Genomic DNA, 13145 nt, shown 5'->3' on the forward strand with positions numbered 1-13145 from the left:
CACAGTAGTCCGTCATAACAGAACAGACTTTGAACTCCTTAGCAGTTCAAACCAAATAAATGGATAATGAAAAGTAGGACTAATTTTTTCTCAATCCTAGCATTTAGAAGACACTTTCAGTGTTATGGGTATCATCACTACCTGCATCCCAGTACAAATTAGCCTCGTGTAAAGGAAGATTTTATAAGATGAGGGGAGAAGAAACATAAAACCCAGAAGTAATACAGACTTCCTTCTTCAGCTGTTCTAAAATAATTTGCCATCAGTTTCTTGTTGTGCATGAAATAGGTATTTCCAGTCTTGTTTCTGCTTCTAGGGCAGTTGCTGTTCCATTAGACTGTGAGGTTTGGAGATTTTTGTTTGTTTTGGGTTTTTTTTTTTTACTTATGACATGTTTAGACATAAAATTTAAAAAAAACAAAGGAAAAATTGGGTTTTATGACAAGTAATGTGCAAAAACCCTCCCCTAATACTTAGATTAGTGATAAGACATTTTTCTTGGGTAGGTTGAGACTGTGTAGCTGAATGGTTTGATAGAATTTTACATTTGTACACAAATATAATGGATTACACCCAAAATTGGTTTATTTTGTGTTCTGCATTTCAAGTACCCTTTTTTTCTGGTGCATCTTTTTCTGTTAATGATTTACTCGGCATGTATTTATGTTCATTGTAGAAATGTTTATATCAAAATGTTTCCAGTATCAGAGGAAATACAGCATTTGATAAATTGGCTGTATCTTTAATATCTATGACAATTCTTGTAAATTTGAAATGTATTATATGTAAAAAGTTCACAGTATTAAAAACGCTTTAGATGTTACCATTAATAATAATTGTGGATTATTTTGCCTTTCAAAGACCAAACCTTTTGCTGAGCTAGAGTGCTGGAATAGCTTATCATGTCTTGTCCTAAATGTCCCATCCTTAAGGGGATAAGAGATACCTGGATGTGCAGTATCTGCAGTTATGTTACTACAGATTAAGACGATTATATTATTAGTGTCATCTGCTTCAGTCACTTAACCTTACCTAGGCAAGCCTGGTCATCAGTTTTACGGATTAGAATATGTCAGTGGTACCAGACCATATTGCTAAGTCAGTAAACAGAGTTCTCTTTTCTTTAGATTATTGGGAAATCACAAAGTAAAAATTTAGGGGTCCTTTTACTGAGGTGCACCGAAAAATGGCCTGTGCTGTTGTAGACACATGTATTGGACGTGTGCAGGTCCATTGTTTTAACCTTTTATTTTGTTGCCGAAAATGGACGTGCGGCAAAATGAAAATTGGCATGCATGCATTTTGGGCCTGAGACCTTACCGCCACCCATTCACTTAGCGGTAAGGTCTCACGCGTTAACTGGGCCTGATTACCGCCTGGTTAGCACTGCGCGCTGGAAAATAAAATATATTTTCCAGCACGCATACTGGATGCACGTAAAAAATGAAATTACCACCCGGGCCACACGATAGCCGTGCGGTATTTCCAAATTGGTGCTTGTTGGGGGCGTGTATGCGCCTACCCAGCTTAGTACAAGGGCCCCTTAAATAGCTATATGTATATATAAGTACATAAGTAATGCCACACTGGGAAAAGACCAAGGGTCTATCGAGCCCAGCATCCTGTCCACGACAGTGGCCAATCCAGGCCAAGGGCACCTGGCAAGCTTCCCAAACGTACGAACATTCTATACATGTTATTCCTGGAATTGTGGATTTTTCCCAAGTCCATTTAGTAGTGGTTTATGGACTTGTCCTTTAGGAAACCGTCTAACCCCTTTTTAAACTCTGCCAAGCTAACCGCCTTCACCATGTTCTCTGGCAACGAATTCCAGAGTTTAATTATGGGTTGGGTGAAGAAAAAATTTTCTCCGATTTGTTTTAAATTTACTATATTGTAGTTTCATCGCATGACCCCTAGTCCTAGTATTTTTGGAAAGCGTATATATATATATATATATATATATATATATATATATATATATATATATATATATATATATATAACACACACACACAGCCCTGATCAACAAGAGTTTTGTTTTCAACAATATTTTTTCTCAATATGTTCGTTTTAAAGTTTTCTTTTGGGTTTTTTTTTTTGTTTGTTTTTGTTTATTGGTTTAGAGAAGCAATAGAAAAATGGGTCTTCCAGGTATTTCCTTGCAGACTGTGATAGGAGATACAGTCTTCAAGATCTCTCTATCCTTTGCATCTTACTTCAAGACCTATTTTGGTCTGAATTTAACCATACTTCCTCACCAAACGGATCCTCTCTGCTTGTTGCATATTTTCTTAAATTTCAATACAATTTTAAGCATCCTTTCTTTCATTGGGAAGATGTTCCGTTCCTGAACCTTCCACTTTTCTAACTTCATGAATGTCACGTTCATAATGTGTTCCTTATCAAAAGGTGTCTGCCTCTTAAGACTCTCCTCATTTGACTTAGGTTTTTTAGACTTAAATTACTCAAGCAGTGTATATGTACGTAACAGCAAAAAGCGAGTAACCCAGACTAAATCCGGCTGAATATCTACCCCAAGGTTTAAAATAGGTCTAAAAACAGAATAGTTTAACTGGCTTTTCGTAAAATGATTCAGATTTTTCCACTTAAAGCTTTCATGGGCAGATGATCAAAAGACCCGCACTGTTCCAAACAGTGCTGTGCTTTACCGCCCCAATGATCAGAGATAATAGCATGCAAATTTAAGCTCGCTGTTCTCTCTGATCATAGGGTAGAAGTGCAAGAGAATTGTGCCTAAGCGTGCGCTCAGGTACAATCCTCCCACACTTGTTTGAGAGGTCTGGGCTTGTTAAAAGCCCAGACCTGTCAAACATGGGGACTGGAGGTCCATGGGACCACCAGACCCCCAAGTACCCCCACCTTGAGCCAAGCGAAATGGGAGCTGAAGGTCCGGTGGACCTCTGGTCCCCCCGATTCCCCCCCCCCCCCCCCCCCCCCCGACACAAGAAACTTCCTTATATGCACTGGGCAGGGCTGGGTAACGCCAATGCAATAGGAGGGAGGCCACCTCCCTCCTCCAACGAAGGTAGGGGTGGGGAAGGGCCGGTAGACCACCAGGTGGGGGGGGGGGGGGGATTGACCCGCGGCCCACTGGGCCGACTGACATCTGAAAAGTTATTAGGGGGACTGGAGGGGGGGGGGGTCGGGTTGGGGTTCCTGCAGAGGTGGCTGCTGCATTGGGGGAATGGGGGGGGCCTGCTAGCTTGCAAATGCATGCTGGACAGGGCTCACCATTCATCCCCAATGGTCTGCAAACTCTTAACGCAAGCTCCGAGCTGGTGTAGGGTTTGTAGCGGACAGCACGCCCATGTTTGGTGTGCTGCAACTAATCATTGGGGAGGAATACATTTAGCATGCGTTTGCACGCTACTTGCACTAAGCCCTGTTTTGAATACATTTGCATGCTAGTTGCGTTCAGAGCCCACGAGCGCATTGTTTCACTTGCTCGGGGGCTCTGATCATGGGGCGGTAGCAAACGCAGGTGTTAGTATGGTGTTAATAGCTTCTAGCACCTGTGTTTGCTTCTGATCATCGGCCCATGGGACATTAGATCAGTGCTGATTTGGCAGGAATGGATGACCAAAGTTTAACTAAGTCCCTTACGTGTACTGTTTTGTTTTTCGCAGAAATGTCTGAAGGAAGCTTAATTGTTGTGCTATTCATTTCCTCCCTGTCAGTGTTGTATTGTCTGATTTTGATTATCCTTTTATTTGTTTGTAAACCTCTTCGATATTGTTTTTTTAAAGGCAGTATATCAAATCATTTGAAATAAATCCCATGGGTTCCTTTAAGGAATGACAGTTTGATTAGCCCTGACTTCAGGCAGTGAGCAAAGGAACACGTCTAAACAAATAAAATACTTAAAGTAACCTTGTTGTCTAGGTTAGATGTGTTTCCCACTTTGCCTTTTCTTTGAAAATTAAAAGGTGGAATGATGAAAAGGAATGATTTAGATTAACATAAAAAGGAATGCTGAAAATCTGAGGGCCATTTTTGCCACCTTTGTATTTTGAGTATATATACATATCAGTATATCATTGTCTTTGTTTTCTAAGCCACTACATGAAACTGCATGCAAATCTCTCTCATGAATATTAATTGTAGATATCTGAAAAACCTGACTGGCTGGGGTGCCTCTAGGTTTGGGAACCACCGTTCTAACTTTTTCCCACCACCGAAGCTTGCTTAATTCAGCTGTCCCCCCTGGCATCTTCTGGTGATGGAATGAAGAAAATATACCGAAAGTGTGGTGAGGTAGAACAGCGTGATAAATTTATTTGAGATTCAAATTACTCTTCTCCTAAAGCCTGAGATCCAAATTAAGTTTTGTAACAACTTGAGCATATCTAGCCTTTGTTCCAAGCAAGACTCCAACGCACTGTACAGTTTAGTAATTTAGAAACAGAACACACAGCTGTAGGTGACCTGGAAGACACTCGGATTGTATAAATCCACATTTATTGAACTGCTCTGTGTATCTATTGTACTTTCAAGAAAACTTCCAGTTGAAGAAAGCTTCTAAGGCCAACTCAGCTAAAATTCTTAACTTTTCACCACTTTAATGCACATTAAGTTTCCACAGGTTCTATTTTATGGGATAGGGCTTAGTTATTATTAACGTGTTAATGTGATGGCACATCAGTACTCTAGCTGTATATTCAGTGCCTTTTCTTTACAAATCATTTACCTTGGTGAACTGCATTGATAAGAGTTTCAAAAAGAAAAAAGGAATTTTATAACATATAGTTGCTTGGAACTTCTCAATTTTTAAGATGTTTATACTTTTTCTGAATGGACAAAAAAATTGTACACAAACACCTAATCATGCAATATGTCTATAGTGAAAAAGGAGGTTAAATTAGTTAAAAGAAAAGCAGAACTCTTTGAATTCAACATTCTCTTGAAAGATATGGAGGAGTATTTTTGATATGGCCTGAACGTCCAAAAATCAAGTGGCAAACATAGCGATTTTCGTCTATCTTTTTGTTTCAAAAATAGCCATTTCCTAGATGTTTTGTGCTCACTGTGTTTTTGTGACTTTTCAAGGGGGGGGGGGCATCCAAGGGAAAATCACACAAAAGCCATTGGGACATATTGGGGGGGGGGGGGGGCAGCATTCTTAGTAGACTGGCCACACAAACATCACAGCAGAGCAGTGGGGCATCCCAGGGGGTGCTGCAGTAGACTTCACATAAAAGGTCCCAGGTACACATCTCACTGTTACCCTTATATTTTATGGGGAGCCTTCCAAAACCCTACTGCCCCCAACTATACACCACTACAATAGCCCTTATGTCTGCAGGTGTCACCTATATGTGTGTACTGTAGGTTTTTGGAGGGCTCACACTTTCCACCACATGTGTAACCGAGTGGGAGATGGGCCTGGGTCCCTTTCTCTACAATGCACTGCACAGACCAGTGGGCTACTCTGGAGACCTGCTTGCTGCTCTAATAGGACTGGCCATAATACTTTTACTGAATTGCTTAAATCCAGATAAATAAGTTTCAGCTACTAGCTGCATATAGGATTGAATCAGGCACACAGATGTGGGGATGATATCCAGTGCCACTGGGGAAGAATACATCTAGAGCTCAGACCTGGGTACAATTCTGAGCATGTGTTGATCCTTCCTGTTTGTTTTCATTGCTCTGCAGATGCAAAATCAAAGCTGTCCCGTACTCGAGTTTTTCCACATCTGTGTATGTCTGTTAGAACATTGAAGGCCTATAAGACTCCAGGAAGCCTGATGAGAGGCTTCAAAAGAAGCAAGCCCCACATAAAATGAACTAAAGGCTTTATAGGGGGGGGGTATACCTTCTGTATGGTGGTGATATGCACTAATGTGTACCCTAATGCAATTGGTTTTTAAACCTGACTGAGATAATTGTAGAAAATACTGAAGCATTTTTGCGTGTGGGAGAGGAAAAGGGATCTAGGGCCCTTCTGTCGCAAAGGTGGCAAACCTCTTCCATTTGTAGTCTCCTGGAAGTCAGAATGACTTGTGACACACTGTCAAGCAAATTCAGAGAAGTCAAGGCTACCTCTCAACATGCAAGCTGTGAGGGCAAGGGACTTGATGTTGGGATACAACATTGTGCCCCGAGTCTGCATTATCAGGGTTGGAGAATTTCCCCGTTTTATAGATCATCTTATGGAAAATTCCAGAACAAGAAGGAACTGGAGTGGAGGAGTGGCCTAGTGGTTTTAGGGTGGTTGACTTTGGTCCTGGGGAACTGAGGAACTGAGTTCGATTCCCACTTCAGGCACAGGCAGCTCCTTGTGAGTCTGGGCAAGTCACTTAACTCTCCATTGCCCTGTGTAAGCCGCATTTAGCCTGCCATGAGTGGGAAAGCGCGGGGTACAAATGTAACAAAAAAAAAAAAAAAACTACACTTGTCTCGGCCAAAAGGGAACTATGAGAATCATGGTTTTCTGGTTTCATCTGAGTTTCAGGAGAGCCTCCTCCCAGCCCAGGAGGAAGGCATCCTAGGCTAGTTTGATGTGTGTTCTATTCTAGAACTGAAATACCTTCCTGTTCTCTGAGGAGTGGCAACCAAATCTATTGAGGGCGTGCCCCATTCATGAAAAATAATCTGAGCCACTCTTGTGTCGCTATAGTGCATTTTCAGGTTGTACTTTCCTGTCGGGTGTGTGGCATTCAGGGCCATCCTGTGACCAGTGGCCCATATCTACATTCTAAAAGTTTACCCAACACAGGAAGTAGAGTCCTATTCCTCCCTGCTGTTTAACATAATCACAACTTGATTGCTGGTCAGTACTGATATAATTTTGTTGGATAGATGATCTCTGAAAATCTTGAGGACATTCCAGATCACTCTCAGGTCCAGGAAGTTGTTCTGATGAAGTTTCTCCTGGTTAGACCATAATCTCTGAGTGTGGAGTTCATATACATGGCCCCCCCAACCCTGTTTGGACACATATACTTTGAGTAATATTTGGTATGGTGAGATTTGGAAGAGGGACACCTAATCAGATTGAATCACCCACCAGGTCAGAGAATCCCAGAGGCTACTGGTGACATAGATGACATCTCAGCCTCTGAGTAGCCTGAGTCCACTGTGCAGTCAAGATGGCTGAGCTTGTCTCACTTTGAGATATGCCAAGGAAGTTACATGCACACTCATGGCCATGTGTCCTAATGTTCTCAACATGCCCCATGCTGACATCTGCTGACTCTCTTCAGTTTCCTGCAAATAGGTGGGAAAATGTGGGATACAAGTGCAATAAATAAATAATACAGATAAAAAAGTAGTGATCCTTCCCTGGAGAGGAAAGGCTTTTGCCTGAGTTATGTCCGGCAGAGCTCCTATGAATTCCAGTTGAGTTAGCAAGCTTAACTGAGACTTGGAATTGTTTGACGAACCCCATTAACTCCAGCACCTGGATGGTAGTGGGCATTGATCTTTGAGCTCCTTCCTGAGATACATTTGTGAATAGCCAGTTCAGATAGGGAAACACATGCACTTCCAGGCTAAGGCTCCTTGCCCTCACGTCAACTCCTCAGGTATTTAGAAACGGAAAGGGTTGGAAGTGGTGTTTCCCTGTTACAAATCTTTACTTTCAAGGTGAAGGAGCAATTACAGAAGTCTTTAAAAAGGGATTAAGAATGAGAAACCAAAAAGTATTGAATTGCGTAAGTCTTCATACCTTTTGTCATAGTAAACCTAAATTAGTTCAGGTTCCGAAATTTGCCTTAGCAAGGTCCATAATAAGGTAAAACTCCAGGACACTTTATATTATACAGTACAAATAGCAGCAGGATGGGTATTGTAAAGCACTATAGGAACCTCCCTTGTGGGGAGACAAGGCCAACAACCTACTGAAATCCAAGTATACCACACCCAACATTTGGTCCTTATATAAATGTTTAGTCACCTAGCCAAAGAAATTTGATTAGATTCGTTTGGCATCTGTCTCTGCAGAAGTAAAGATGTTTCTATTAATTTCAGTCAGACTGACTGACCTATAGTTAGCAGCTCCTTCCTATTTCCTACTGCAACCTACTCCTCACTGGCCTCCCACTTAGCCATCTATCCCCCCTTCAATCCGTTCAGAACTCTGCTGCACGTCTTATCTTCCGTCTGGACCGATATGCTCATATCACCCCTCTCCTCAAGTCACTTCACTGGCTTCCGATCAGGTACCGCATACAGTTCAAGCTTCTCCTATTAACCTACAAATGCACTCAATCTGCAGCCCCTCCTTACCTCTCTACCCTCATCTCCCCTTACGTTCCTACCCGAAACCTCCGCTCACAGGACAAATTCCTCCTCTCAGCACCCTTCTCCACCACCGCCAACTCCAGGCTCCGCCCTTTCTGCCTCGCCTCACCCTATGCTTGGAATAAACTCCCTGAGCCCATACGCCAAGCCCCCTCCCTGCCCATCTTCAAATCCTTGCTCAAAGCCCACTTCTTCAATGTCGCCTTCGGCACCTAACCTTTAACCTCTACTCAGGAAATCTAGACTACCCAGCTTGAAATTTCATCCTTTAGATTGTAAGCTCCTTTGAGCAGGGACTGTCCTTCTTTGTTAAACTGTACAGTGCTGCGTAACCCTAGTAGCGCTTTAGAAATGTTAAGTAGTAGTAGTAGTAGTAATAAAGGGGAAAGTTTGCCCATCTGCGGTTTTCTGAAATCATTCAGTTCTCCGGAGAATGCAACCATTCCTGGACAGTGATATACATTTGGTTTGTTAGCATATCTTAATTTCAGTGCATGCCAAATTGACGTAATGCATGTTAACCTACAGATTAATGCACCTTAACTTGATTTCCTCCTATAATAAAAGATTTTATTAAATCAAATATGTGAAACAAGCAAAAAACAAAAACCTGAATATCCCCCAAAACAAACCTTAATATTTTGCTGTGCACATTTCTCTCTTAGGATGTATCCTGTCATTGCCCAGTTCACTCTTCCAATCAAATATAACAAGAGTATATTGTTCCAGTTTGGATTACGTAGTAGAAATAATACAATGAAAAGCAAAACAGCAATGATTTTTGTTCAAACCATAATGGAAAACTAATGTTTTTATTTTAAAACTAGTGGAATCCAGCCCGTTTCCTCAACAATGAAACGGGCCCTAGAAAGGCTCTCTTGTAAGCGATTTTTTTGTCTTTCCCCTGCCCTCTCCTCCATGTCCAGCGATTCTCCTGTTCCCTGCCCTCCTATCCGTGTCCTGCGATTCTCTTCTCTCCTGTCCTCTTCTCCCATCCCATCCATGTCCATCGATTCTGCTCTGCCCTGCCCTCCTCCCCTCAATGTGCTACGATTCTCTCTTCCTTTGTACTTCATCGTTTTCTGGCTGGCTTCCCTTCCATTGGTAACATCCTGACGTCAGCTCGCCTTTCCCTCTCACTGTTTCACCCTCTGATGTCATTACATTTTGATGCGAGGGTGAGGGGGAATGGAACGCTGGAGGCTGGCTGACATCATGAGATGTTACAAAGCCAGACAGCGATGGAACGTTGGAGGTGCAATTATTATATAGGATGTTTGGTACATTATGTATTAGGATTCATTAACAGAACGGATTTAGGGACCCTTTTACTAAGCAGTGCTAAAATGTAGCCTGTGCTGTCCCCAGCATGGGTCTTGTCCACTCGCTAAGGACACATTTAGTGCTGCTGGGAAATGGCTGATTGTTCTATTTCAGCAATAATAGTCACGTGCTAATTTTCCCATTAACGTGTGGCTAGTAGCATGTGAGCACTTACCGACACCTATTGTGTAGGCAGTAAGGGTTCACACACGCTAATCGGTTAGCATGTGACAATGTAGCTGTGCTAACCAATTAGCACAGAGCATGCCTACTCTCTACCCCCAGTGCTTAAAAATAAACTTTTTTAGTGCATGGGTGGAATGTACACGTAAAATGTACTGTGGAACCCCTGAGTGCTCCCCCGCAGTAGTGCATTTTAACCTGTGATAAGCAGTGTTGTTGCTTAATGCAGCTTAGTAAAAGGACCCCTTTGACATTTCTAAAATGTAAAAAAAAAACAATATTTTTAAATGACATAAGCATTTTAAGAAAAAAAATCCATTATTGAGATTTGTACTTTGCTTTTACACCTGTAATTAAGCTCTGGAGCTCATTGCCAGAGGATGTTGTAACAGTGGTTAGTTTGGCTGGGTTTAAAAAAAAGGTTTGGACAAGTTCCTGGAGGAAAAGTCCATGGTCTGCTATTGAGTCTGACATGGGGAAGCCACAGTTTGCCCCGGCATTGGTAGATTGAAATGTTGCTGCTCTTTGGGTTTCTGCTAGGTACTTGTGACCTGGATTGGCCACTGTTAATTAATTTACATCTTAGATGTGGCAACAGAGGTTAGCGCATTTGGGTTTAAAAAGGTTTGGACAGGTTCCTGGAGGAAAAGTCCATAGTTTGCTATCGAGACAGACATGGGGAAGCCACTGCTTGCCCTGGGATTGGTAGCATGGAATGTTGCTAATATCTGGGTTTCTGCCAGGTACTTGTGACCTGGATTGGCCACTGTTGGAAATAGAATACTGGGCTAGATGGACCACTGGTCTGACCCAGTATGGCTATTCTTATGTTAATAATCTTCAATGAAGGAATTAGGGCTTGCACTGTACCTAACATTACATAACATTTATAACATCAAATATATAAGAACAGAAGAATAGCCATACTGGGTCAGACCAATGGTCCATCTAGCCCAGTATCCTGTTTCCAACAGTGGCCAATCCAGGTCACAAGTACCTGGCAGAAACCCAGATATTAGCAACATTCCATGCTACCAATCCCAGGGCAAGCAGTGGCTTCCCCATGTCTGTCTCGATAGCAAACTATGGACTTTTCCTCCAGGAACCTGTCCAAACCTTTTTTAAACCCAAATGCGCTAACCTCTGTTACCACATCTAAGATGTAAATTAATACATTTCTTGATTAGCCTTCGAAGGTTGCCCTTCTTCGTCAGATCGGAAATATGCAAATGTTGGTAGATGACAGTATATAGAAGTGAAACATCAAAGCATTCCAGTGACAGTCTTTGATGTTCCACTTATATATACTCTAATATTGAACAGGAGAAAAACAAACTCTATTGGAATATTCTAACTCTCTAAAAGGAGTTTGCAAAGTTTATATATAGTTAGTTTGTGAGTGTCCCTTTAATTGTGGAAAAACCTCCACTAAATGTAATTTTTTTGCGTCTGGGTTTTTTTTTTTTCTCTTTTTCCTTCTTGGGGAACCAATGATATTAACCTACTCCTGATAAAACAAGGATATAATAAATACTTTTGTATTTTTCCTGTTTGGAGGTTTGAGGTTTCAATTGTTTTGTAATATATTTAAAGTGGAGGTTTTTCCACAATTAAAGGGACACTCACAAACTAACTATATATAAACTTTGCAAACTCCTTTTAGAGAGTTAGAATATTCCAATAGCGTTTGTTTTTCTCCTGTTCAGTATTAGAGTATATATAAGTGGAACATCAAAGACTGTTACTGGAATGCTTTGATGTTTCACTTCTATATACTGTCATCATCTACCAACACTTGCTTATTTCCGATCTGAGGAAGAAGGGCAACCTTCGAAAGCTAATCAAGAAATGTATTAAGTTATGTCCAATAAAAAAAAGGTATCATCTTATTTTCTTTTCCATGTTTTATTTTGTTTCTATTGATTACCTTTAAAAGTGGACTAACACGGCTACCACACCTCTCTACTCAAGATGTAAACTGAAATTGAAAACACCACTTTCGATTTAGTTATCAGAAGTACGAATAGGATCACCAAATCGTTTTGATAAACTTGTTTCATGTAGTGTGTTGTGAATTCCCAGGGGTGCGGTAGTCCACATTGTGGTATCATGGCTGTAACTCTCATACTGTTTACACAAGAACAGCTCTTACTGCGACTCCCAGATTAATCCATCACTGAATATGCCATGTTGATAATGCATCTGAATTCTTCCTGTATTCTTTTCACACCGTAGAATTGCTACTACTGTGCCAGGATTAAATGTGAAAATTTTTCCATGTATGTTCAAACAACTCCAGAACCGACTCCAGATCTCACTATTATTTAATGCCGATTTTTACACACACTGTAATTTGGCAGTTAAACTGTTTCCTTCCAAGAGTAACTGATGCTGGATCATAGTAGGATCATAGTAGTAACATAGTAGATGACGGCAGAAAAAGACCTGCACGGTCCATCCAGTCTGCCCAACAAGATAACTCATACGTGCTACTTTTTGTGTATACCCTACTTTGATTTGTACCTGTCCTCTTCAGGGCACAGAGCGTACAAGTCTGCCCAGCACTATCCCCACCTCCCAACCACCAGCCCCGCCTCCCAACCACCGGCTCTGGCACAGACCGTATAAGTCTGCCCAGCGCTATCCTCACCTCCCAACCACCAGCCCTGCCTCCAACCACCGGCTCTGGCACAGACCGTATAAGTCTGCCCAGCACTATCCCCGCCTCCCAACCACCAGCCCCGCCTCCCAACCACCGGCTCTGGCACAGACCGTATAAGTCTGCCCAGCAGGATCATGTCATTATGTTGCCAATCCTAGAGTGAAGTTTGAAGGTAATAGAGTTCCACTGTAGTAACTGTTAATGTTGTGTTGGCAGGTTCACGTTCCCTGTTCACTTTACAGTAGCCCAGACTTTTCTCCCATCAGATAAAGATTCGTGGAGGGGGCTTAGGGCACCTTTTACCAAGCAGCGGAAAAAGGGGGCCTGCGCTGGCGTGTGTTTTTCACATGGGCCGAGGCCCCCTTTTACCGCAGCAGATAAAAGGGAAGTCTTTCTTTCCTGTAGGAAATGGCCGTGCGGCAAGTAAAGCACTTGCCACATGGCCATTTTGTGTGTGTGTGTGGGGGGGGCCTTACCGCAACCCATTGAGGTTGCGGTAAAGGCTCCTGCGCTAACCGGGCAGCACACGGCCCAGCCTGATTTTTGTAGTGCCAGATATGATGGTACACTAGAGGTGGGAAATACCGCCAGGCTGCTATGGTAGCCCAGTGGTAAGCCTGCATTGGACTTATCGCTGCTTAGTAAAAGAGGTTCTAAAATAGAGACCTGAACGGGGTTCGCGGGAATCCTGTGGGGTTCCCGTGAGGAT

Source organism: Microcaecilia unicolor, chromosome 3 (assembly GCF_901765095.1).
Source record: "Microcaecilia unicolor chromosome 3, aMicUni1.1, whole genome shotgun sequence".
In the NCBI taxonomy this organism is placed as follows: domain Eukaryota; kingdom Metazoa; phylum Chordata; class Amphibia; order Gymnophiona; family Siphonopidae; genus Microcaecilia; species Microcaecilia unicolor.